The sequence below is a fragment of the Haliotis asinina genome, chromosome 6 (genome assembly GCF_037392515.1).
Source record: "Haliotis asinina isolate JCU_RB_2024 chromosome 6, JCU_Hal_asi_v2, whole genome shotgun sequence".
NCBI classification, from domain to species: Eukaryota; Metazoa; Mollusca; class Gastropoda; order Lepetellida; family Haliotidae; genus Haliotis; species Haliotis asinina.
Window position 1 is genome coordinate 68,711,373 of NC_090285.1, and position 27,410 is coordinate 68,738,782.

General features: G+C 40.4%; 1 protein-coding gene across 1 annotated transcript in view; it reads left to right on the forward strand.

Annotated features, from left to right (window-relative positions):
- The window catches only part of LOC137286278 (protein still life, isoforms C/SIF type 2-like), a 190,808-nt gene that overhangs the window by 26,814 nt on the left and 136,584 nt on the right, over nucleotides 1-27,410 (forward strand). The gene's annotated exons all lie outside the window — the stretch shown is intronic.

Sequence of the window (27,410 nt, forward strand, 5' to 3'; positions counted from 1 at the left end):
GAGAGACTCTACGCAGCCCAGGAACGTGATCAGCGGTATACGTAGCAGTGACGGCCCGATTACGCAGATGAAGCACCCGGATGTAGCGGTCTTGTGCTGGAGTTGTCACCCTTGGTCTCCCACTCCTTGGACGGTCTCTGGTCGAGTTGTGTTGCGTGTATCGTTGCCAGAGACGGGAAATCGTGCTCTGCCTCACATTCAGACGTCTGGCAACTGATGACTGACTTTCCCCAGCTTCCAGACGTCCAATGGCTCTATTTCTGTTTTCTTCATTTAACCTTGGCATTTTTCGCGTCGCATAGAAAGAAATTCGAAGAATGAATCGCAACAGGACCTGTCCCCTTTTATAGCCATCATAATCAAGATTGAGATCCTGCATTTGCACGTGCATAATGCTTTCAGACTTTCCAACGTGCAGATTATACAAAGCGTTTTCAAGGTGCTGTGGTGTGGCGAATAATCACCAGAGGTTGTGTTTGTTTGTCTGTTTTGGTTGTATTGACTATAAAAACACTTAATATTTACATTAATTGTCATTCCATGCCATATTTTCCGAAAAAATCTACTTTAAAAATGAGATTTCAGCTATGCGTTTCTTTTTTGGGTCAGTGTACATGGATCTTTAGCATGGGCCATTGATGTGTGATATCCCAAGGACTACAACATACATGGATCTTTAGCATGGGACATTGATGTGTGTTATCCCCAGGACTACAACATACATGGATCTCTAGCATGGGACATTGATGTGTGATGTCCCCAGGACTACAACATACATGGATCTCTAGCATGGGACATTGATGTGTGATATCCCAAGGACTACAACATACATGGATCTCTAGGATGGGACATTGATGTGTGATATCCCAAGGACTACAACATACATGGGGCTCCAGGATGGGACATTGATGTGTGTTATCCCCAGGTCTACAACATACATGGATCTCTAGGATGGGACACTGATGTGTGATATCCCCAGGTCTACAACATACATGGATCTCTAGGATGGGACACTGATGTGTGATATCCCCAGGACTACAACATACATGGATCTCTAGGATGGGACATTGATGTGTGATATCCCAAGGACTACAACATACATGGATCTCTAGCATGGGACATTGATGTGTGATATCCCCAGGACTACAACATACATGGATCTCTAGCATGGGACATTGATGTGTGATATCCCAAGGACTACAACATACATGGATCTCTAGGATGGGACATTGATGTGTGATATCCCCAGGTCTACAACATACATGGATCTCTAGGATGGGACATTGATGTGTGATATCCCAAGGACTACAACATACATGGATCTTTAGCATGGGACATTGATGTGTGATATCCCAAGGACTACAACATACATGGATCTTTAGGATGGGACATTGATGTGTGATATCCCCAGGACTACAACATACATGGATCTCTAGGATGGGACATTGATGTGTGATATCCCAAGGACTACAACATACATGGATCTTTAGCATGGGACATTGATGTGTGATATCCCAAGGACTACAACATACATGGATCTCTAGGATGGGACATTGATGTGTGATATCCCAAGGACTACAACATACATGGATCTTTAGCATGGGACATTGATGTGTGATATCCCCAGGTCTACAACATACATGGATCTCTAGGATGGGACACTGATCTGTGATATCCCAAGGACTACAACATACATGGATCTTTAGCATGGGACATTGATGTGTGATATCCCCAGGACTACAACATACATGGATCTTTAGCATGGGACATTGATGTGTGATATCCCCAGGACTACAACATACATGGATCTCTAGGATGGGACACTGATGTGTGATATCCCAAGGACTACAACATACATGGATCTCTAGGATGGGACACTGATGTGTGTTATCCCCAGGACTACAACATACATGGATCTCTAGCATGGGACATTAATGTGTGATATCCCAAGGACTACAACATACATGGATCTTTAGCATGGGACATTGATGTGTGATATCCCCAGGACTACAACATACATGGATCTTTAGCATGGGACATTGATGTGTGATATCCCAAGGACTACAACATACATGGATCTCTAGGATGGGACATTGTTGTGTGATATCCCAAGGACTACAACATACATGGATCTTTAGCATGGGACATTGATGTGTGATATCCCCAGGACTACAACATACATGGATCTTTAGCATGGGACATTGATGTGTGATATCCCCAGGTCTACAACATACATGGATCTCTAGGATGGGACACTGATGTGTGATATCCCAAGGACTACAACATACATGGATCTTTAGCATGGGACATTGATGTGTGATATTCCAAGGACTACAACATACATGGATCTTTAGCATGGGACATTGATGTGTGATATCCCCAGGACTACAACATACATGGATCTTTAGCATGGGACATTGATGTGTGATATCCCCAGGTCTACAACATACATGGATCTCTAGGATGGGACACTGATGTGTGATGTCCCCAGGACTACAACATACATGGATCTCTAGGATGGGACATTGATGTGTGATATCCCAAGGACTACAACATACATGGATCTTTAGCATGGGACATTGATGTGTGATATCCCCAGGACTACAACATACATGGGGCTCCAGGATGGGACATTGATGTGTGATATCCCCAGGTCTACAACATACATGGATCTGTAGCATGGGACATTGATGTGTGATATCCCAAGGACTACAACATACATGGATCTTTAGCATGGGACATTGATGTGTGATATCCCCAGGACTACAACATTCATGGATCTCTAGCATGGGACATTGATGTGTGATATCCCAAGGACTACAACATACATGGATCTCTAGGATGGGACACTGATGTGTGATATCCCAAGGACTACAACATACATGGATCTCTAGCATGGGACATTGATGTGTGATATCCCAAGGACTACAACATACATGGATCTCTAGGATGGGACACTGATGTGTGATATCCCCAGGACTACAACATACATGGATCTTTAGCATGGGACATTGATGTGTGATATCCCCAGGACTACAACATACATGGATCTCTAGCATGGGACATTGATGTGTGATATCCCCAGGACTACAACATTCATGGATCTCTAGCATGGGACATTGATGTGTGATGTCCCCAGGACTACAACATACATGGATCTTTAGCATGGGACATTGATGTGTGATATCCGCAGGACTACAACATTCATGGATCTCTACACATGCATGCATGCATGCGGGTGGGTGGGCGGGCGTGCGAGCGTGATGCAGTCTGTGTCCATCAGCAGTCTGTGTCCATCAGCAGTCTGTGTCTGTCAGCAGTCTGTGTCCATCAACAGTCTGTGTCTGTCAGCAGTCTGTGTCTGTGTTCATCAGCAGTGTGTGTCTGTCAGCAGTCTGTGTTCGTCAGTAGTCTTTGTCTGTCAGCACATCTGTATGGATGTGTCTTCACACCTGGAGGAACAATGGATGTACATCACTGGTAGCTAGCACACCTGTATATAACATGTCTGTTATTAGCACACCTGTGTGGAAGAGGTGAACAGAGAAATGGGCTAGGAGCTGGATTGAGGGAGTGAGGTGAGTGTCTAAAGAATCACTGAAAGGGTGTAGGTAGCAGTTTATGTGTCCCTCATGAATGTGAGCTAGGTTACTCAGTATTGGGGCATGTTTACTATGTGTTGTACAGTAGAAATAAACAACTGCATTTTCCAACATCTGAATGTTTTCATTTTTAAGGACTGAAGCTGAATGAAAAGAAAATATATATACTGAGAGAAATTTAGCAAAGAGAGCAGTGGTCAGAGTTCTTGGCGTGACAGATATAGATGAACACCAACACCAGCTTAGTATCACATAGTCTTCAGTTGCACAAGATAAAGCTGACGCATTATTGCTGCAGTTGCCATGGAAACGAAATGCATACTAGCTTTGAGTTAAATACTTGAAATATGTCAGGTTTTTGTTATCTGTTTGCTTGAGATGAGATGTACTGATCTCCACAAAACTACTGAATGTTGTCTCTTGCAGAAATAATTTGCAGCATTTCAGCAGCAGGGGAAAAGAATCGGATATTCACGAAAAACTATTCTGGTATTTCCCTTGTGTTCCAGCTTTAAGACAGCACTGTATATTTCATATTGCCTTTTGTTGCGAAGTTAGATGTAAAACAGCCTTCATTGTAAAGACTTCCTCTGTGTATGTTACATAAACAATTAATTCACTGCTTCAGTTGAAACACTACAGATGGCCAGAGATCACACAATTAATCATTATTGCACTTAAAACAATGTCACTTTTATCCACTGATAAGTATTCTAATGTTTGAATTATTCTTGAACAAGTTGTGAATATGGTGTCCTTATGGTGTCAGGTTTTACATCGCATGTTACCTCCCTTTGGTTGCAAGGATCTTGTGGTCAGATTGAGTCAGTGATGACATCATCCCAGTAATTCACGTCAGGATGACTAACCACATTGCTTATGAAACTGACATGCTGTAATATATTAGCTGTGTTTAACACAACTGATTCAGTTCTATGTGGTCTGTGCATATTATGATCATAATTTATGCTGCTGCATATATTCAGCAATTTTCATGAAGTAGGATTACTTTGTTGGAGCATAGGTGGTAGATGGCTACTAGCAAGCAGACATTAATTGTGTACAGTTCTGTCACATAAACCTGGTTCAAACATTAGCTCTGGTCTCAATTTTTCATGACATGGCTTCCTCGGACCTGATACTGAGACCTGATAATGTATCAGAAATACTGATCAAATCAGCTTTTAACCCACCTCACTCACTTCCTCTGGTTGTCTAACATGGTGTGGGTATAACCCTGGTCAGGTTTATTTAGCCGTGGCCAGTCATGTGATTGCCACCTTATAAATAGATGTCTTACCTGATATGGCTGCAGTTTGAATTGCTTTCTATTGCAGTCTGAAGGTGCATGCTTTATCCTAAAGACTCAGGTCACAGTTTTGACATTACCCTGATTTTATTAATGGAATGAACATTTTCTTAAACCTCCATGGTGAACAGTGAAACTGCCTTGTAGCTTTGACCTTTATTCAAAACAGGTGCTCTCCAACAGGTGCTTTTCACAACAACGTGTGACTGGAGGTCTCTGTGACCTGTTTTCTTTGATGTTACAGATATCATATACTACTAGGTGAAGGGTTTTGATATTGTCATATACATTGTCAGTAAAGAATGTCATGGCTGATTGTCTGTGTTGAACATGCCTGTTGTTACCTATCTATGAACATAACATTGGTGATTGCTTTCATCCACTGACATGTGACAAGATAGTGTAAAACCGTGTTTTAACATGTCATTCATTCTGCTTCATGTCTCATTTCAATCATATTCTTTTTAGAAAAAAATCCAATTTCCTACATTTGAACTACATGAATTGAGCAGATGACATTACATAATGACACAATGTCAGTCTTGTCAGGGTTGTCCTGATTAGAAATAGTGTTTGAACAGACAGAAACTGTTGTGTGATTGCGAAGGCCACAGTCAGAATCTGATGCTACTGTCAGTCGGCATGAAAACTCATGGTAGTGTAATCACCAGGGGGCTTAGAAACATCATTGCTTCCATACTTCTTCTCATCATGTTTCTGCCAATATTGGAATACAGTTATAGCTGAATGTGCTAGTTTACTTCAGGATTAAGCTCAGAGCATGTCAGTAGGTATATAGTACGATGTGTCTAAAGAAGCAAGGTTCTTGTGCGTATGGAGAACAAAGGCTAGATGGAGAACGAAGGCTAGATGGAGAACGAAGGCTAGTGGCTTGGACATATGTCCCGGCTGACATTGAAAATGGTAATAGATAAAGGAATGGTTGCACATCAATAACAATGTATTGGAAATGTTTTTAACGGCTAGGGGCATGCGAATGTTATGATGTAGACAACATCACTTTTCATGCAGAAACTGTTATGCTGTAGAATTACAGCCCTTTGTAACAAATATTCTGTAGTTCGTGTGAAAATGAAACAGTATGATGAAAACTTGATGGGGGTGGGGTAGCCTAGTGGTTAAAGCATTTGCTCATCACCCCTAAAGCTATCCATAGAAAGTGTCATGTATTCATGGAAATCATAAAGAAAACGAGGCATGACATATTTTTTGTCTGACCATTTCATTTCTACCACTACAGGGCTTGATTAACATTTACAAGCATTGGTGCATTGGTTGGCTAGTTAGGCCAACTCTGCTACTCCCCTGTGACTGAGTTGTAGGGAATCTGTCCAATGAAGACATGTGTAAGTGAGAAAACATTCACCTCACTTACCCAGCTGTCAGAGTAGTTGCCATGGCGAGGAGGTAAATTCTGTACTATTGCTATCATAGAATGTGAGAGGTGTCCTTTTGTGGAATGGATTGAAACAGCCTTTCAGAAGTCTGTGAACCAAAGCTTTCAGCTGTAATCTAGAGCCCTTAATGATGATATTGAGCCTTGGTACATCCAATATCCTGATCGTCACAGTACTTAGGATCAACAGACATAACCTCCAAAAGGAGACCTTGACTCCTTCCCCTAGTCTGCCATGCCCTGCCCCCACGTCTGTCTTGCCCCTCCCCATAGGTCTGCCCTGTCCTGCCCACAGGTTTGTCACACCCGACTTTGCCCTGCCCCCACGTCTGTCTTGCCCCTCCCCATAGGTCTCCCCTGTCCTGCCCACAGGTCTGTTATGCCCAACTTTACCCTGCCCCCACATCTGTCTTGCCCCTTCCCATAGGTCTCCCCTGTCCTGTCCACAGGTCTGTTATGCCCAATTCTGCCCTGCCCCCACGTCTGTCTTGCCCCTTGACCCAGGTCTGTCATGCCAACCCCTGCTATACCCCAAAGTCTGCTCTACTCTGCCCTGCCCTGATCCAACACTTTGTACCTGTGTACACTATCAAGGCTGCCTGGACTCAGGTCTTGTTGATGAAGGCTGTTTCTGCTCATTAACATGGCATCTGTATGTTTCTACATCACATATAAATTCATTTACTGTGTCTAATAAGTTTGAAACTATAAACCTACCTCATGATATCATCTGTAAGGGGATATTTTGTTCACTCTCCAACACTTTTTATAACAATTTAGGAATTTAGTAACAGGAGTATGTTCTAATGTGGTGATAACAAAGCAAACAGAAGCTGGGAGATGCCAGAATGGTTTAATCCTTAATGCAAAACAGATGAAACCCTCATCCCAAGATGCCCATTTAATGTACATGCCATGACTGTCTGATACATAATGTGATTAAATGGCAACTGTTGACCATGCATGTTCCATGTATTTAATAAAGGACTACATCCAGAGGTTCCTACCAGCCAACCAGTGGCTGTCTCATCACTGGGGATGGACAGATGGCCCAGTGTCAGATACGTCAAACAGCTAGCCAGGGTTATCTCCTCTAGGGACTGTTGAAAGACTTCAGGAGGATGGTATGGCTCTGTTTATCTGTTGGCCCTGTAGGACTTCTGAAATGGTCTATATGGCATATGCAGCAATATTCTAGCTATATGGCAACAGTCTGTAAATAATCAAGTCTAGACATGTCAGTCCAGTGATCAAGAGCTTGAGCATTGATCGATGCAAAATTGGAATACCATGGCAAGTGTCAACCAAGTGAGAGCCTGGCTGTCTGACCCTGTAAATTACCTTTTATGACAAGCAGAGGATGCTGAAGACCAATTGTAACCATGATCTTCATTTAGCCAGACAGAGGAGAAATGGTGTTCCATAATGGTTCTATACTGGTGTTGTATACAGTGTTCTGTGGTGGTGTTTTGCACATGTTCTATATTACTGTTCTCCATGGTGTTCTTTACTGGTGACAGCAAGAAGGAAGACTTTCATTGTAAGTTTTGCAGGTTAGCACAGTCATGGCTTACAAGAGGACCTATGTTCATATGCTTACAGTGGAATTAAACATGATCGTAGCCTGATGTGCCTACAATAGAACAGAGTCCTCATTTTCCTCTGACTTTGTCATAAATATCTGCTGGATTCATGTAGTTATTGAACTAAGCCCTTTTATTCCACGTTTGTCTCTAGTTTAGAGTGATAGCACATCATGAAAAAGATTGGTCTTGTGCTCACTTCTGTTACAGCAATGATGATGAGCACCATTCGTTTATTGAGCTTAATATTTACTACAAATTGTTCAGACACATAGTTGACTAAGAAACTTGTTTGGCAATGTAGTCAGGTAGATGAATAATGTTTCATAAATGTATCTTTGTAAGCTGTAACTTTGTGTTCATATATATATATATATATATATATATATATATATATATATATATATATATATCACAACAGTGTGAGTTAGTAATCTTGTGTATGTTCCATGCTTTAGAATTAACTTTTGTGTTGTCATAAGAGTTATTTGTGAAAGACATGTATGATTGTAATGTTCATAAATGTCAGGAGCTGCTGGGATGAGTGAGTGAGTGAGTGAGCTGTTTCTAGGTCAATTTCGGTGAATTAGTTGATGATAGCTTAAGATCACTATTCCAGCAATGTCAGTGTTGAGGACAAAACAGCAATCAAGGACTTGTCTGTGATTAATTTGTTCAGCTACTGGTAATTTTAATGTTATATGACAGGCCCTTCAAATATTTTTTGTAGGGGGTTGGATCCTAAACCTGGACAAGTGGAGGGTCCCTCCTTATGATGTATGCCAGAGATCCTGCAAGTATGTTTGCCAGATTCAAAGTGAGAGTGACCCAAGTGGATGAGCAGTTGGATACATGCCCAGCATTGTGTGTATGACAGGTGGTGAGATGTGTGGAAGTGTAATGATTACCCAATTGCTGCTATCGATCCAGTACCTTCTGAGGCAGAGAAATCACCCTTGTGGTCTTCTAGCCAGGAGAAAGATGAAAGGCAAAAACAAGAAAAAAGATTCAATGATTATTCTGCCAATGCCAGTCATCTTTCAGGGAGAAAGGATACCATGGCTTGGCAACAGATTTCAATGCATGTGATTAGATTTCTCTCTAATTCTTTGAAACAAAGCATTTCACATATATTTGGATAAAATAGATTCATCAACCTAAGATGGAAAACATGGTTTGTAGTTATTCTTTTGAGAAGAATAAGACCGGCCTTGAATAAGACAGACAAAAGATATGTTAGATGGAGGGAGCACTGGATCGATTAATTCCCCTTGATGGCAAATTACCAAATGGAATTATGTCCTGGTTTCAGGGTAAGTGTCCTTGATGTTTTATGTTGCTAAATACTTTGCATGTCATTAACACATTTCCAGATTGTCACCCAAATCTTTGGTGATGATGATGACGACGACGATGACGATGGCGATGGTGATGCAGTAAAATATATACTTCTGAAACTGATAAGAAATCAACATGTGGTCAGGTCATCTGCATGCTGCAGATTTCTGTGTAATGTACTCCCCACAGATGATTGATTGTTAAATACTTTGAATGGCTGTGTGATTGTGAATGCGTGTGTTCGACTTTGACAGACTCCTTGAGATACTGTCCTCAATCTGACACAAGGGAATGTATAAAATTACAGCTTGATAGGTTAAGATGCATATGTAGATCACACAGGGTCCAGAGAACATTGCTTTGGGATCTGGGACTTGATGCAGTCATATGGTGTAGCTACAGAGGGAAGTTGTTGACGATGTTGATGTTGTTGGTGATATAGGAATATATAAGACATGATGATGCAGTAGACACTGATGTTAACGTGCCAGGGAGGCTGAAGCATAGGATGAGACTCATTCCCTGGAAGTGTTGACCATATTGATGTCGTTGAACATGTCAGAAATGTTGTACATGTTGCTTCTATGAGTGCATCTGATCTAACATAGATGAAGCACATTTCACTGGTTGGGATCATTGTTGGGAATGTATTTTCTGTAGCAGTGTGGACACTTGGCTTGTAGTGACTGACAGCTACAGATCAGGTCATCAGTAATGTTGAAGCATACACTGTATCGTGCTGCCATATTATTGGACAAGTCCTTGCATGATGTAGGTCATTACAGTGCGCTGGAACCAGACACTTCATCACACACTTTTAATGCCATATTGGATGTTTAAAAGTGATATGGACGCCAGTGCTATTACACACTGTCAAATACGTTTCAGGTTTTCATTTAGAAAAATCCATCTTGCCATCAGCAGGCTTCTCATGCAAACACTGACTATAAAGATAGCTTTTTCTTTTTCTACAGGTAAGGCTCTAGACAAATCTACTCCAAGTTTTTACTTCATCTAATTCCCTTTCATGTAAGAACTGTACACTTCATGTATTTTTTCTGATGAAAATGACATAATTTTTATATTTTGTCAACAAACCCATCTGTAGTGCTCAAGGTGCATTACAGAACGCCATTCCCTTTTGGTGTTTACCAAACTGGGTGAGCGGTACTTGTCATCTTTCATGGTGAATGTAATGAAGATGCCGAAGGGAGAAGGATTCAGCACCTCTTGTGATGAAGCTTAAAAACACCACTTTCCCTCCAACACATCTATACATCTAAACTTGATACTTCTCACAGGCTCTTTTAACCATGAGCGTTCCATCGATTCAAATTAAGTTTTTATCCACCATGCTACTTGCATGAAGCCCTCGAGACGACCAAGGAGCCGTATGGCCTGTTGGGTATGGACAAAAATGTTGCCGTGTTTCCTCCCTGTGTGATACGCCAGCTATTAGCGGTAGGTGCCAGGAGATATTTACCTGCTACTGTTGTTGTAGCTGCTGACAATCTGGTCATAATCCTCAATAGACTTTTCTTTCATGCACAGAATTATTCAGTCTGTGTGCTAGACATTTTGGGTAGGAAGTTAAGACTAAATTAATATTTTGCTTAGACAAGCATTTTGACGTGAGTGTGATTGAAAAGAGTGATAAAGTATATTTTTGGTAAATATTTGAATCAGTTCCAAAGGCTTCATATTGAGTTCCTACTTCTTATTACAAATGTGTGTTTTTAACTGTTTGGTTTTAAGATCTCTATAGCCAAAATTATGCAAGTGTGCAATAAACCATCATTGTTTCATTTCTTTTTATTCTCCCTGCAACTGATTTTAGGTATGAAAAACATTCAAAGTTAGTCAACCTAGGAGAAGAGTTATGCAAATGGTTCTAAATCAAGAATCATTTGGTACAATTAGGACATTTTGTAATGAGGTGGAGTTCCAGATGTTTTTATCAAAGCCATTTGTAGTTATGTCCCTAGATAATAGTTTTTCTGACAAAAAACAAACAGGTCATGATAGCTATATTAAATGCATAACCAGGGATATCCCAATGTTGATATCTGTTAACTGATAGTGTTTATGTTATCAGAGACTAACAGCTGTTGATATCATGCAGGTTTATCACCAAAAGCTCATTAACTCAAGTGAAGATAGTGTAAATTCTCGTCAGCTCCATCCAGTGCTTGTATACTGTCATTGTTGGGAACTGAAACATCACTGTTGGATGTGCTTATCCATTTAGCCTGCCACACACGACCCTCCCTCCCTCCGATAACAGCAGGCTGTAGATTACTATACATTATATACCCTTAGTATCTGCACAGACTGGCGTAGTGGTGTATTGGTCCTGGTACCTGCCTTTGCCAAACCATTTCACTATCATTTTTTTTATGGCATTTGATGGTTGTAATAAGATGTAGGAGCCTGTACAAGCAACTGTACTTAACTGTAGAAAGCTTTCGGAAAAATCAAGTTTTTCCTAAGTAAAATATGATATTAATAACGTTTGGTCTTCAAATGGTAAAACTGTACTTCAGAAGAGTGAAACAATCAGATTTGCTTGCATTTTTATGTGTTATCATTACATTAAAAGGTTATTTAATGCTAACTGGTAAAGACATGAATGAGACATGGATTGACAAATGTATGTTGATACGATCTCGTATTTCACTTTATGTTCTTCAGGGTGCTGGTGTAGGCTAGTGGTTAAAGCCTTTGCTTATCACGCTGAAGACCTGGGTTTGATTCCCACATGGGTGCAAAGTATGAAGCCCATTTCTAGTGTCTCCTTGCGTTGATATTGCAGGAATTAATGTTGTTAAAAGTGTCTTAAATCTAAACTTGCTCATTCACTTCATACACGTCAGTTGGGGCTGGAAGCCATGACACAAACCCTCTGAGTATTCCATTATAATGAACTATTGTGTTAGGCATAATCAGCCATCAGAGATGACACAAATCAACCTCATGCCTGTCATATTTGTTTGGACAAATGTTATATTTGTTTAAATCATTTACCAGTCAACTCCATGGGGAATGTGGAGATGAGAACTCAATCAGCCTGTTATTGTTATTTTTAACCCTTTACTCCACATGGAGCATTTCCTTGATGGTTAACCCCATTGTACCGATATTGACAGCTTCTTGAATGCTGTACTTGATGAAAGTGACACTTTATGGCACAATATGTTCTTCATGATCGTCAGTTACAACAGACTCTTGTCAAGTGTTCAGGATATTGAGAAAAGGATTGGATGAAACAGAACACCTCTTTACTCTGTAAACTCTCAGAATTAGATGGTCAGATCCCTGGAAGGCAGAAAAACAATTCCTGAGCATGGTTTATAGGTCATAGTGACCTAGTTTTGATCACGAAATACAAGTTATGAATGATGAATAGAAGTCTTGGTTGGCTGATTGAGTTATGAGATTTAAGATGAGATAACTCTCCTATCAAGTGGCTTGGATCTGCCAAGTAGCTCGTGGTCAGATTTGCTGGAATGTTGAAGGTGTGGAGGAGTACTATATTTATTGTGATGCTCTAGCTGGTCATGAAAGGAGGTATGTTCTCAGTTTTCACTTGTCTGTTTGTTATGTCTGCTGTGTGAGTGTAGGGTGCAGGATGTGTTTTATCTTGTTTAAACACTCCCTCATTAAGGTACCTCTCTATGTATTATTTATTGGATAAAGGTGGATGGATAAATATATGAATTGACCTGTCTCTCCAGTAGGCCTCTACACTGTGGGTAAGCATGGGCACTGATTGAAGTTGAATGAATTCAAAATTACTCAGGTTATTGATATTTTCTCTTGTTTGATGAAAAATTTTGTACAAATATTGATCTATTCTCAGTTGTATTTCAATTTCTGGTGTTGGCAGATGATCCATGTCAAACAAACCATGCAACCTTCAGGATTAGTTTCCACTTAGATGTTTTTGTCAGGTTTTGATTTGTGTAAATTACATTTTTATTACCATGGTGATGTTACAGGATGATGTTTAACAGGTATTTGATGTTCTGGACCTGCTAGTTTGCTTTGATAAGTAGCATTCCTTAGTTCAGATGTGTATTTTTTGTATTTGGAAGCACTTTGATTGCATCCTGTATAGATTTATGCATCTTTAAGTCCAGCATAAGGTAATTACAATCATATAGGAAAATCGCTTAATCTTCACTTGAAAGCTTCTTTGAATTTACTGTTCACAAAAATATTTTACATGAAATGGGATATGAATCAAGTTTCTTTTCGACTTGATGATGAAAATCACCAAGCTCAGTTTGCTTGTAACTTTCTTGAAACTTGTCGAGTAATTCTTAGAAACCTGATCTGACCTGTTTGGTAGATGATTGGAAATTCAGAAATGGGACAAAGAAAGAGAAGGTGCTTTGTTCAGCATCTGTCCATGCGGTCATATGATTATATTCACGCAATATTTTTTCCAGCTTTTTATGGGTATTGCATAGAAATTTTCTATAACAATGATGCAAGTAATTCTATCATTCATCAAAACATCTATGCAAAAGGTGTGTGGGTTTTATTCAAAAACAATTTGGGGGACATTGTTTAACGATATTCTCATTTCAGATCAGAGGAAGAAATTGCATTTGCTAGCTAATTGTCCACATATGATCTTGCCTTGGACTGACTGCCAAAATGGTCACGTATATACATGAATTATATAACAAACAAACACAGATGATAGTAATTAAGAGACCAGCATGCATATATGTATATGATACGTGAATAGGATTGAAGATAAAATGCGTTGAAGCCTGTTGCTGCTGATACATGGCTGTACCATCAGGTGACCCTGAGGCAACCTTGTCTTTCCATCTCAATGGCTGCCCTGTAATTTGGCTATGTTGTGCATTAACAACCATCAAAATACATAGCCTCTCTCCTTACTATAGCAGTGTAGTAATAATATTTGATTTGTTTAATTATTTGAAATACTTTTCTACAGTAATTGAAGACATAAAATTGGGTTAGAATTTTTTATCTATTTTGAATTGAATGTTTTGCAAAACATTGTTTATGCTTTACCTGCCAATCACAACAGCTCAGAACGAAAGAGTATTTCCTGTTTAGTGAAGATAACCTGCTAAAAGGATGCTAATATCAGGGTACTGATGTTTTGGTCATGGCCTAGATTTTCAAAGGTCTCTTAGCGCTAAGATAGCCATAAGTTAATGTATGGCACTTATGACAGGCTTAGCGCTAAGAGAGCTTAGAAAATCTAGGTCCTGGATCATTGTGAAATTTCATTAAATAATAGAAGTTTTCAATGACCTGTTTGATCAGAGGCAGTGTTTGACAAGGTAAAGTGTTGACTCATTACAGCAAGGAACCAGGTTCAGTTCACCACATGTGTGAAGCCCATTTCCGGGGTCTGTTGCTGGCATATTGTTGGAATACTGTTAGAAGTGACAACTGCCCTCTTTCTTTACTTGATGACATATTTCACATGCAGTGGTCTACCAAACAGTGAAATCTTCAGCCTCACCTTTGTATGAAGATGTAATCATTAATTTGTCCTGGCCTTTCTTGTATTGGATTAATTAATGACATAAGCCTCACCCTGTATTCTTCAACAAAATAAGTACATGCAGATCTGCATTGTCCAAGACTCCCGCGTAATTGCCTGAGAACGTTAGGAACGCTAAACATGCACAACCTAGCTGGAGATCATTGTGGACAATTATCCCTGCATAACAGTGGCTGTTTACAGAAATGGCCAATTATTGTTGGCATGATGTTGTTAGTGTTATCAGCCCATGGAGGCAGGAATATTGGGAATTGGAAGTTAACAGATGAATTCAACACAAACTTCACATTGTTATGAAAACTTCATGGAGGTATAATTGGGCAAGTGAGTTTGGTTGTTGTGAACAATAATTTAATTGTAAGGATGGTGTGGTAGTGTAATGATGAAAGTGTCTGCTCCTCTTGCCTAAGACCTGGTTTGATTCCCTAACAGATACAGTGTATGAAGCACATTTCTTGTACCTCCACCTGGATTTTGCTGGAAAAATTCGGTAAGCAGCTAAAAGCTTCATTCACTCACTCACCTTATAATGTTATGTCAGCCTGATCACCAGTTTCTGGCATGCCAAAGGGACACAATTCTGCACAGTGAATTGTTCCTGTGACTGAGCCAGTCATACGCAAGGACATGGTCAGAGCAACCTTTCAGTTAGTGCATAATTTGATTTTGTAATTTTATTACTCTGTGAAAATTTTCTTTTATGCATTTTCAACAACAAAGTGTAGTAAACCTTCAATATTTGAAATATTTGTGTCTGTAGATTCATTGACAATTGCAGCCAGCTTTTACAAGAGAGCAAATATGCCTGTTGGGCAGATTGCTCACAAAAATGCCAACATTAGAACTAAGCCAAGGTAAGATTTCCTGATAACGCTAGTGTTTAGGTGTCATATTAGCAGGGCCCCTCTAGAAATACTCTGCTCTTCTGGATTAAGATGAAGAGGAGACTGTATCTCTTTTTCTCATAATGTGCTTCCTGGTCATGGACAATTTGTCTTGAAAGTATGGTAGGGTAAACCGATTACCATGGTTCTCTTACAGGAGATCCTTTCATTTTTCATTGACACAGGGAAACATGAAAATATTTCTTTTTGAGGTGAAACTGGAATAAGTTTAACCGTTATAGCTTCTTAGGATTCAGAAAGAAATATTTACGAAAACCTAATTCTGTCTCCTTTATATTGTATATGTTTGCAATTGTTTATGCACCAACACATCCTGTGTATTTAACCTCACCAGTTATGCTGTTTAGAAATCACGTTCTTAACAAAGGATATTTCACAGCAGATAAGAAAGGTATATAATGTCATGTTACGGAACCAGTTTAGTGTTCATGTCATAAGAAAGCCAGGGTAATAGACTTGCTTATATCTCAGGAAATTATTAATTCAACAAAAACAGTGAATTATAATAAAACTTTTCAAATAATCAAATGATGTTCCCTCTTCCTTTGCGCATTTTCTAAATGCAAAAATACAGTAAATTGAATAACAGTTTCCTTTATGCAGCTTTGAAGCAAAACTACCCATGCTTAGATGCATAAATTGAGCACTGTAATTTGAAAAGACCTATTACTGATAAGATCGTATGTCAGTCTCACATGATGATTCTCATGGGTTAGAAGCAGGGAGAGAAGGACATTGTGTGTAGAGCATGGAAAGAGAGACATCTGGGAAAAAAGTTAACATAAATGGTCAAAATGACTGATATACAGTATCTTCAGAACATATAAGGATGTGTTAAAAGTGAGATGAAAAGTGCTGTTGTTGTCTGATTGTAGTCCTGTGTCATTGCTGTGCCATGTGATCCTGTGTACAGGTGGTGGTACATTGTCCTGTGTTCAGGTGGTGCCATGTGGTCCTGTGTACAGGTGGAGCCATGTGGTTCTGTGTACAGGTGGTGCCATGTGGTCCTGTGTTCAGGTGGAGTCATGTGGTCCTGTGTTCAGATGGATCCATGTGGTCGTGTGTACAAAGTAGAGCCATGTGGTCCTGTGTACAGGTGGAGAAATGTGGTCCTGTGTATAGGTAGAGACAAGAGGGATGCACCATAGGTCATGGGTAGTGTGTTGAGGCATGAATCTAACATGGTGGTGTGTGAAGGTGTGAGTCTATGGAGACATAGTCAGCTCATTCTGCATCAAAGATAGTGGATGTTCTCTCACTTTACCTTCGAGAAAAAACTAGAAGTTTATTTATATTTGCAAATTTGTGCCAATATCTGTTAGCAGCAAGCGTTACAATCCTGTTTTGTTTGACAAGGGACCAGGAGCACAGAGGTGATTTACCTCAAACATGTTGGAAGTCATACCTCTAGAATTATTTATGACTAACTGTTGAGAAACATCTCATTGTTTTCATACCAATGAAGGTGTCAACGCAACACAAGTTTGTCAGATCAGGGTTTCTGGGATACTATGTGTAGAAAATGAAGGCTGCCCTCAAGCCTGTTGCAGGGACTGAACAGATCTCATTTAACCAATATCAATACTGATACTTAGGAGGTGGAAGCTGAATATTTCCAGTATTCAAAATAACTGTTAGGTCTGACAATGTATTGTACTGGGTTATGCTTTTTCTTTTAGCAGGCCATGCCTGTTCAAGCTGGTTGACATTCATATGTTTCATGTATTGGTATGGATAGCTGACATTCAGACATTCCCGTATTCTTAGGACTAGTTGACATTCAGTCATTCCCGTATTCTCAGGACTAGCTGACATTCAGACATTCCTGTATTCTCAGGACTAGCTGACATTCAGACATTCCCGTATTCTCAGGACTAGTTGGCATTCAGACATTCCAATATTCACAGGGCTAGATGACATTCAGACATTCCCATATTCTCAGGACTACTTGACATTCAGACATTCCCATATTCTCAGGACTAGTTGACATTCAGACATTCCAATATTCACAGGGCTAGATGACATTCAGACATTCCCGTATTCTCAGGACTACTTGACATTCAGACATTCCAATATTCACAGGGCTAGATGACATTCCAGTATTCCAATATTGACAGAGATAGTGGACATTCAGACATTCCAATATGCACAGGGCTAGTTGACATTCAGACATTCCAATATTCACAGGGCTAGTTGACATTCAGACTTTTGACAACATCTTAAAAACATTTTTCCATGGGGTTTCCCATACATTTGAGAAACATTTGGGTTGAACCATGCGATTGTAGAGATATCAAACTTGTGAGGAATCATGGACTGCTTGTTAGGGATGTGACCTATTGTTTATGTTCGAAAATAATGAACTGGTCACCAGCTGGAATGTAACATTATCCCCAGATTTCCTGTACACCGCTGATAAGCAAGACAGTCTACATAACCAAATCTGTGTCAGAAGATTGGATACGGAAGATTGAATACCAAGCAGAAGAGACAGGGAAAATTCCTATATTTGAAAACATGTCTACACTTTGGTGATTTAATAAATGTTAAGATATTGTTAAGTTAATAGTCAATGTTTCTTTGATATTTAAATGATATCATCATGCACTCTACATTTTATTATTTACAAACACAAATACACTATGATGTAGTTTTAATGTCCATTTATTAATACTACCCTGCAAGCCTCATTTTGCTTGTACCGTTGATTTTAATGTTGTCAACATTGATGTTCATGTAGTAAACACTCGTCCTAACTCGTACATCACAAAGATTTTATGCCACAAGTAATATCAATCACACATATGTTGAGAAAACATCATAGGAATACCTACAGTTACAAATAAAGGATGAATGTTCACAGGGCAAAATGTAGAATTTGACTGAAGAACAAAAATGTGAATGCACATACCTTATTTTAGAAAAATGTGGTTTTGTCATAAGAATAGAATGTACAGTCCTCTACATTCAGCAGTGTGATGGAACTTCCTACCTGCTATGAACAGTGTCTGGGAAAATTCCTGAGAGTTGACATGAGATAGCAAGTCATCCACGCTGAGAAGGTGCACAGCAGTAAATGTGGGATTATACTTACAATAAAATGTTGGATGAAACACACTGATGAAACACATAATGTACTTTTCCATAAAAGGACAAAATGTTTTGTACAGGTGAGATTTCATAACCATTAAAGTTCATGTACATTTCAGCCTTAAATGCAGAATTCTTGTTGGAATATTTAACCTCAAAATGTTTTACTAATGATTTTATAACATTGTGATTTGGTTTCAATCAAACTTAAGAAAAATCTTCGCCAGCATTTTAATAATGTTTCTAAAACATTGGTGTGTAGAAGTTTGTTTTTTTGTTTCTAAATAAAGTTTAGAAAAACATTTTAAAAACATTATCAAAACGTTTATGTGGAACCACAAGAAAACATTTATAAAAACTTTTTGTGTTAGCTGGGAACATCTGCATAGGGGCTACATGTGCTGGGGTCATTATCAATTAGCAATCACATCATACAACCATCAGGTAACAGTATAAGTGACAGGTATAGTTATTGGCCCTTGTGTTACACCCTGTCCTATCTCCATGGTGTCTAACCAAAGCACTGCTGAGCCAGAGGAAATCTAGGCTTGCTTCTGTATGTGGCTTTAGCATTGCAGGGAGGGCTAGGCAGGAGGGAAAATAATGTGGTTCAGGGACTGTGAGACAGACTAGGGACACATTTACAAGACTCTGACGAGAGGCAAACTGTGAAATGAAACTTCCTCCTCAACCATCACAGTCTCCCTGTAGAACAGCCAGAACATTCAGTCTGGGGGGGATCTGTCAGAGCCAAATACCTCACCAGTATCTGTCTGGGTATGCTGAATCATCACTTAAGATAACATTGGCTAAAATACCATATATATTTGTTTGGCTTATGCTGCTTCAGTTTGATTGTACATGTATTACTGACAGGCTTGGTTTCTTCACTTCATGTGTACTGTCTTGAATATTATATGTATTTCATTATGTAGAAAGTAGTAGAACAATTGTCAATGATCCTTAATTTAGGAAATAAACCCTTAGCATTTTCTCCACCAATTCACGATTCCCCAGATACCTGAGCAGTATATCACATCTTTCAGTTGTGTTCCCATCTCAGCAGGTCGTTTTCAGGGCCTAGATTTTCAACATGTTCATAGCCCAACAAACGTCTTAAGCCTATTCTTAACACATTGGTTATGTTCAGTGTTAAGAATTCTAAGGGCTACAACCATTTTGAAAATCCAGGCTCAGGTTTGAGTTCCACAATGTGGAGATGACTATCTGCCACATACATGCCTGGGACAGTTGAGGGGTGTACCCCAGGGTGCTGAAGCAGCTCAAATAGATTCTTTGATCGGGAAGAAGCTAATAATGATGTTTGAAGCTGTAGTGCTCTTCTTTAATCCTGGCTGGAGGGAGATTGATATGCAACAAAGAGGATGATGAGCAGACTAGCTTCAGATATCACCAGCTCACATGGATAATCTTATCTTACATGTTCCCGATGAATGTTGAACATTTGCCAAAGGCTGACATGATCCTGTAGAGGTTGATGTGAGCATGAAGCAGGCTGAGGTGTAGGGTATTGAATCAGAACTTCAAACATGTGAGGGGTTGTTGGGAAGGGACATTACCGTTGGTGTGAAAGGACGATGAGTCAAAATTAGTCAGGAGAGATTAATGTGTGTCAGTACATGTGTTAGAGGAGATTACCTGTCAGGAGTTGTGTTAGGGGAGATTTTGTGTCAGGACTTGTGTTAGAGGAGAATACGTGTCAAGACTTGTGTTAGAAGAGATTGGGTGTCAGGACTTGTGTTAGGGGAGATTTTGTGTCAGGACTTGTGTTAGAGGAGATTACGTGTCAGGACTTGTGTTAGGGGAGATTTTGTGTCAGGACTTGTTTTAGAGGTGATTGTGTGTCAGGACTTGTGTTAGAAGAGATTGGGTGTCAGGACTTGTGTTAGGGGAGATTTTATGTCAGGACTTGTGTTAGAGGAGATTACATGTCAGGACTTGTGTTAGAAGAGATTTTGTGTCAGGACTTGTTTTAGAGGAGATTGTGTATCAGGACCTGTGTTAGAGGAGATTGCATGTTAGTACTGGTGTTAGAAGAGATTTTGTGTCAGGACTTCTGTTAGAGGAGATTGTCTGTTAGTACTTGTGTTAGAAGATTTTTCTTGTCAGGACTTGTGTTAGAGGAGGTTTCGTGTCAGGACTTGTGTTAGAAGAGATTACGTGTCAGGACTTGTGTTAGAGGAGGTTACATGTCAGGACTTTCGTTAGAAGAGAGAATGTATGTCAGTACTTGTGTGTGAGGAGATTGGGTCTCAGGGCTTGTGTGTGAGGAAGATGGTGTCAGTACTTATGTGTGAGGAGAATGTGTGCCAGGATCTGTGTGTGAGGAGAATGTGTGTCAGGACGTGTGTGTATGAGGAGAATATGTGTCAGGACTTGTGTGTGGAGCAATTGTGTGTGTACATGTGAGGAGAAGGTGTGTCAAGACTTGTGTGTGAGGAGATTGTGTGTTAGGACTAGGCCTTATGTGTGAGGAGAATGTTTATCATTACTTGTGTGTGAGGAGATTGTGTGTCAGGACTTGTTTGTGCGAGGATAATGTTTGTCAGTACTTGTGTGTGAGGAGATTGTGCGTTTGTACTTATGTGGGCAGATTGTGTGCCAGGTCTTGTGTGTGAGAGAATGTGTGTTAATGTATATGTGAAAAGGTGCTATATATCAAGACTGAGCCTATAGTGTTAGTTCTTAGATAACGATGCATAGTGTCATGAACCTGGGCCATATAGACGTTGGGCCATATAGACGTTGGGCGACGTTGGGCCATATAGACGTTGGGCCATATAGACGTTGGGCCATATAGGCGTTGGGCCATATAGACGTTGGGCCATATAGACGTTGGGCCATATAGGCGTTGGGCCATATAGACGTTGGACCATATAGGCGTTGGGCCATATAGGCGTTGGGCCATATAGGCGTTGGGCCATATAGGCGTTGGGCCATATAGGCGTTGGGCCATATAGGCGTTGGGCCATATAGACGTTGGGCCATATAGGCGTTGGGCCATATAGACGTTGGGCCATATAGACGTTGGGCCATATAGACGTTGGGCCATATAGGCATAGAGCATTGGGCACAGAACAACAGGAATCGTCTTGTTACGTGTGGGATTCTCAGTCCAGCAAATGATCTTTTTTCCCCATCCTCCTGTCTCAGTAATCTGACGAGTGCTTGGTATATTTGAACAAAGACCTCAATAATTGTCCTGGTTCTTGACCCTCACACTCAGCCTGGCTGTATTGGCGTTTGACCAACAAGGAAGAAAACACACCTTGATTACAAGTCAGAAATTGGCATCAATCATATTTGAGGACAGGGGCCCAATCTGCCCTAGTGAAATAATAGAAATGGATGTGATACAGTCAGACACAGATTTGTGTATGAATACAACACAGGTTTCACAACCTTTATATGGTTCTAGAGTGGGTATAACCCCTTCCCTCCCTCCATCCCACATCTCCCTACCCTGTCTTGTATGCATACCAACTGAGGTATTATAAAGCATCTTACTGGTCATTTGGTTTCAAGGTTTCAGTAAGAATGTTAATCCATCCATGTTTGGCAGAGAAACTGTTTTCAGGAAGACAGTTTCTACATGTTTCTTATTGTCCTGTCGGTAATATTTCCAAATGTCTCTGCGTACCTCTTTCATAGCAATCCCTGTTATGATCCCTTTGCAAAAATCTGTAGTGCAAATATGTGTAGTGAAAACATGAAATCTGAGTGATAGGTGTACCAGGCTTGTAAATAGCTCTGAATAAAGTCATGGTAGGATTCAAATGTTTCCAAGTGATTGAAAATCTGCCCCATGGGAAATCAGCTCATTGATATGTAAATCACAGAATGTCAGCATTCCAGATCGAGTGTCAAACTTGTAATGGCCACCACATCCAGGTGGATACATATTCAGCTCATGTTGATGCATTAATGGTCTAGTCGCTTATATAAGAATATAATTGGTCGTGTTTAAATATATTGAAATTCCTTATCTCAAGGGGCAGATATCAGCATAAAACTGACTGCCATTATTCTGATGTTGGTTATACATAATCTGGAGGCTTGTTTTGGAAGGCATGGTGACATGCCTTGGCAACAAGTCCCCAGATTTTCGAAGCTCACTCAGCGCTAAGATGGTCGTTAGTGCTATACATTAACATTAACTAATGACTGTCTTAGCACTAAGAGAGCTTCTAAAATCTAGGCCCAGGATCTGATGACATGGGTCTTAGCCACCATTTGAGTATCAGCAATGTGAAAGGCGATATATTCATGTCTGGCACAACCAGATGCATATTAAATGTTAATATGTTGTCCTTGCTTGACAGATTAGACCAGACCATTGTAAGTTGATGTTGATGTATTGCACTTACTATCTTAACACGAAGAGAGCTTTGAAAATCTTGGCCGTGGAATTTAATGTTTTGGTTTGGACAGTGCAGATGACACGTATCAGAAGGTTTGCTTGGTGTATGAATGCTCCAACATTTGACTTTGGGAAGATTCACACTAGAATTTGTCTTCAACTAGAGGACAGCTTGGATAAGGACAGACTGGGCCTGGAATGATGAATGTCCTTGTATCCCTGTTCCAGCGATCGATGCTGATAATGTCGGTCATTGGATTGTCTGGTCAAGATATGATTATTTACAGACTGCTGTCATATAGCTGGAATATTGCTGCATGTGGCATTCAAAATCAAGCAGACAAACAATATTCTGCCAACAAGGATGATAATAGAGACAGATCTGCTTTGCAGGAACTGAGCACTCTGAATGCAACATAACCCCATCCATCCAAGACATTAAAACAAATGTCCAGATTTATGACACGCCTTCATTACACTTACGACACTGATGTAGAGCTGTAATATAAGGGTGAGTTAGAGCCTTCATAAATGTAATATATAGGATTAAATGAAGCTTTGAGATGTCACTCTAAGTGGAAACATCAAGCTCATTCATGATTGAATGACATAACATCAGGTGGAGCGATCTTTCCGAGATTACTTCAGAATGACAGTGATAACAGGTTTCCATGAGTTTACTGATGACAAACTCATCTTTAAAAAGCATTTCTATTTGGGAAAGCAGTTAGTGAGTGAGTTGGGTCTATCGCTCCTCTGAACAATATTCTGACGATATCACTTTGTGTCAGCTGTGATGTTAAGAGTGAGTGAGTTGGGTCTGTTGCTCCTCTGAACAATATTATGATGATATCACTGTATGTCAGCTGTGATGTTGGAGTGAGTGAGTGAGTTGGGTCTATCGCTCCTCTGAACAATATTTTGATGATATCACTGTGTGTCAACTGTGATGTTGGAGTGAGTGAGTGAGTTGGGTTTATCGCTCATCTGAACGGTGTTCGGATGATATCACTGTGTGTCAGCTGTGATGTTGGTGTGAGTGAGTGAGTTGGGTCTATCGCTCCTCTGAACAATATTCTGACGATATCACTGTGTGTCAACTGTGATGTTGGAGTGAGTGAGTGAGTTGGGTTTATGCCTCATCAGAATAGTGTTTGGACGATATCACTGCGTGTCAACTGTGATGTTGGAGTGAGTGAGTGAGTTGGGTTTATCGCTCATCTGAACGGTGTTCGGATGATATCACTGTGTGTCAGCTGTGATGTTGGTGTGAGTGAGTGAGTGAGTGAGTAAGTGAGTTGGGTTTATGGCTCGTCAGAATAGTGTTTGGACGATATCACTGTGTGTCAGCTGTGATGTTGGAGTGAGTGAGTAAGTTGGGTTTATGGCTCATCAGAATAGTGTTCGGACGATATCACTGCGTGTCAACTGTGATGTTGGAGTGAGTGAGTGAGTTGGGTTTATCGCTCATCTGAACGGTGTTCAGATGATATCACTGTGTGTCAACTGTGATGTTGGTGTGAGTGAGTGAGTAAGTAAGTGAGTTGGGTTTATGGCTCGTCAGAATAATGTTCGGACGATATCACTGTGTCAGCTGTGATGTTGGAGTGAGTGAGTGAGTGAGTTGGGTTTATGGCTCATCAGAATAGTGTTCAGACGATATCACTGTGTGTCAACTGTGATGTTGGAGTGAGTGAGTGAGTTAGGTTTATCGCTCATCTGAACGGTGTTCAGATGATATCACTGTGTGTCAACTGTGATGTTGGTGTGAGTGAGTGAGTTGGGTCTATCGCTCCTCTGAACAATATTCTGATGATATCACTTTGTGTCAGCTGTGATGTTGGAGCGAGTGAGTGAGTTGGGTTTATGGCTCATCAGAATAGTGTTCGGACGATATCACTGCGTGTCAACTGTGATGTTGGAGTGAGTGAGTGAGTTGGGTTTATCGCTCATCTGAACGGTGTTCGGATGATATCACTGTGTGTCAACTGTGATGTTGGTGTGAGTGAGTGAGTGAGTGAGTAAGTGAGTTGGGTTTATGGCTCGTCAGAATAGTGTTTGGACGATATCACTGTGTGTCAGCTGTGATGTTGGAGTGAGTGAGTGAGTAAGTTGGGTTTATGGCTCATCAGAATAGTGTTCGGACGATATCACTGCGTGTCAACTGTGATGTTGGAGTGAGTGAGTGAGTTGGGTTTATCGCTCATCTGAACGGTGTTCAGATGATATCACTGTGTGTCAACTGTGATGTTGGTGTGAGTGAGTGAGTAAGTAAGTGAGTTGGGTTTATGGCTCGTCAGAATAATGTTCGGACGATATCACTGTGTCAGCTGTGATGTTGGAGTGAGTGAGTGAGTGAGTTGGGTTTATGGCTCATCAGAATAGTGTTCAGACGATATCACTGTGTGTCAACTGTGATGTTGGAGTGAGTGAGTGAGTTAGGTTTATCGCTCATCTGAACGGTGTTCGGATGATATCACTGTGTGTCAACTGTGATGTTGGTGTGAGTGAGTTGGGTCTATCGCTCCTCTGAACAATATTCTGATGATATCACTTTGTGTCAGCTGTGATGTTGGAGCGAGTGAGTGAGTTGGGTTTATGGCTCATGAGAATAGTGTTCGAATAATATCATTGTGTGTCAGCTGTGATGTTGGAGGAAAGCCCAAGTACAGATCTTAGACTTAGAACGATTAGGTGGATAGGGTGCTAACAAACCTAACTACTAAATCAGGGTGGAACGGGAGTCGAAGCCACAATCGTTCATGTGTTGTATGCTGAAGGTAATTTTAGAAATGAATGTCAGCATAATAATAATGATGATCGTTTCATCATTGTTTCCTGCTTATTCATCTAGCAAAAAGGTTAAAGTTATTACCCAAGTTTGAATGCATTAGGAATGGTGGTGATAGTTTTAAGAAGATTTGAGTCAAGATTCATACTCTGCCTAAATGTCCGTACAGTGTCCATAGCCTGAATCCAGCTTCGTTAGAAATCACCTTGTGATCTGTTGAAGCTGATCAGTGGTACCAATGTTCTCATCAGGAGGATATTGTATTCTGGAAGGATAAGTGGACGCATGTGAGTGTCATATGACTTGACCTTGACATTGAGCACTGATACTGGGACAAGAGAGGCTGTCAGTCAGTTACCCGTCTAACTGCTCTGTCATGGTAAGTGTCTTCTTCATAAGTATCAGTGGAGACAAGATGAAGGGTTGTACAGCAGGATGAACAGGAGGATGATGATTTATCATAAAACAGGAATCTCTAGAGGGTGATGATGTTTCATAAAGTGGGAATCTCAAGAGGGTGATGTGATCTTGTGTACAAGTGGGGATCTCTAGAGGGTGGTGTGATCTTGTGTATTAGTGGGGATATCTAGAGGGTGGTGTGATCTTGTGTATTAGTGGGGATCTCTAGAGGGTGGTGTGTTCTTGTGTGTAAGGAGGGATATCCAGCCAGTGCTGCGATGCTATTGTGTTGGGATGTAAGTTCAACATACATAGTGGCTTGTCTCACCTCAGCATATTGATTGTAACTTATCACACACCAGCATATCAATCATGAGTTGTCACACCCCAACATATCCAATGTGACTTGTCACACACTGGCATGTCACTTGTAACTTGTCACACACCAGCAAATCCATTGTGACTTGTCACACATCAGCATATCCATTGTGACTTAATTGTCGCATACCAGCATATCCATTGTGACTTGTCACACACCAACATATCCACTGTGACTTGTCACACACCAGCATATCCACTGTGACTTGTCACACACCAGCATATCCATTGTGGCAGGTCGTCATCAGCTTCTCTTTCTCCACACTGTGAGATTTATTGGTTTACCAGCTGACTGCATCTGGCTTTGTCAGGGGACCTGATGTCCTTGGCTCTGCAGACCTTCATGTGGAGGGAATGAATCAATCATGGCTGCTAACATGATGTGATGCCTTGATGTTTGAGACTTGAGCCACTAACTGACGTCCACACCGAATAATACCGTCACTCTCAACATGTATTTGACATTTGGAAAACTTGCAGCCAGCCTAGTCAGTAAGCATAAAATGATCACATTCTAATAGACATTATTTAGTTACTGTCACAGAATTGTCATCAAAGGTGAAAGTACATTAGATTAGTGTTACAACATGTATCACAAATATAACCAAGATGCTATCTTTAACTTTGAATGGCAACACAGGTGTACTTTTATTTCATTTGGAA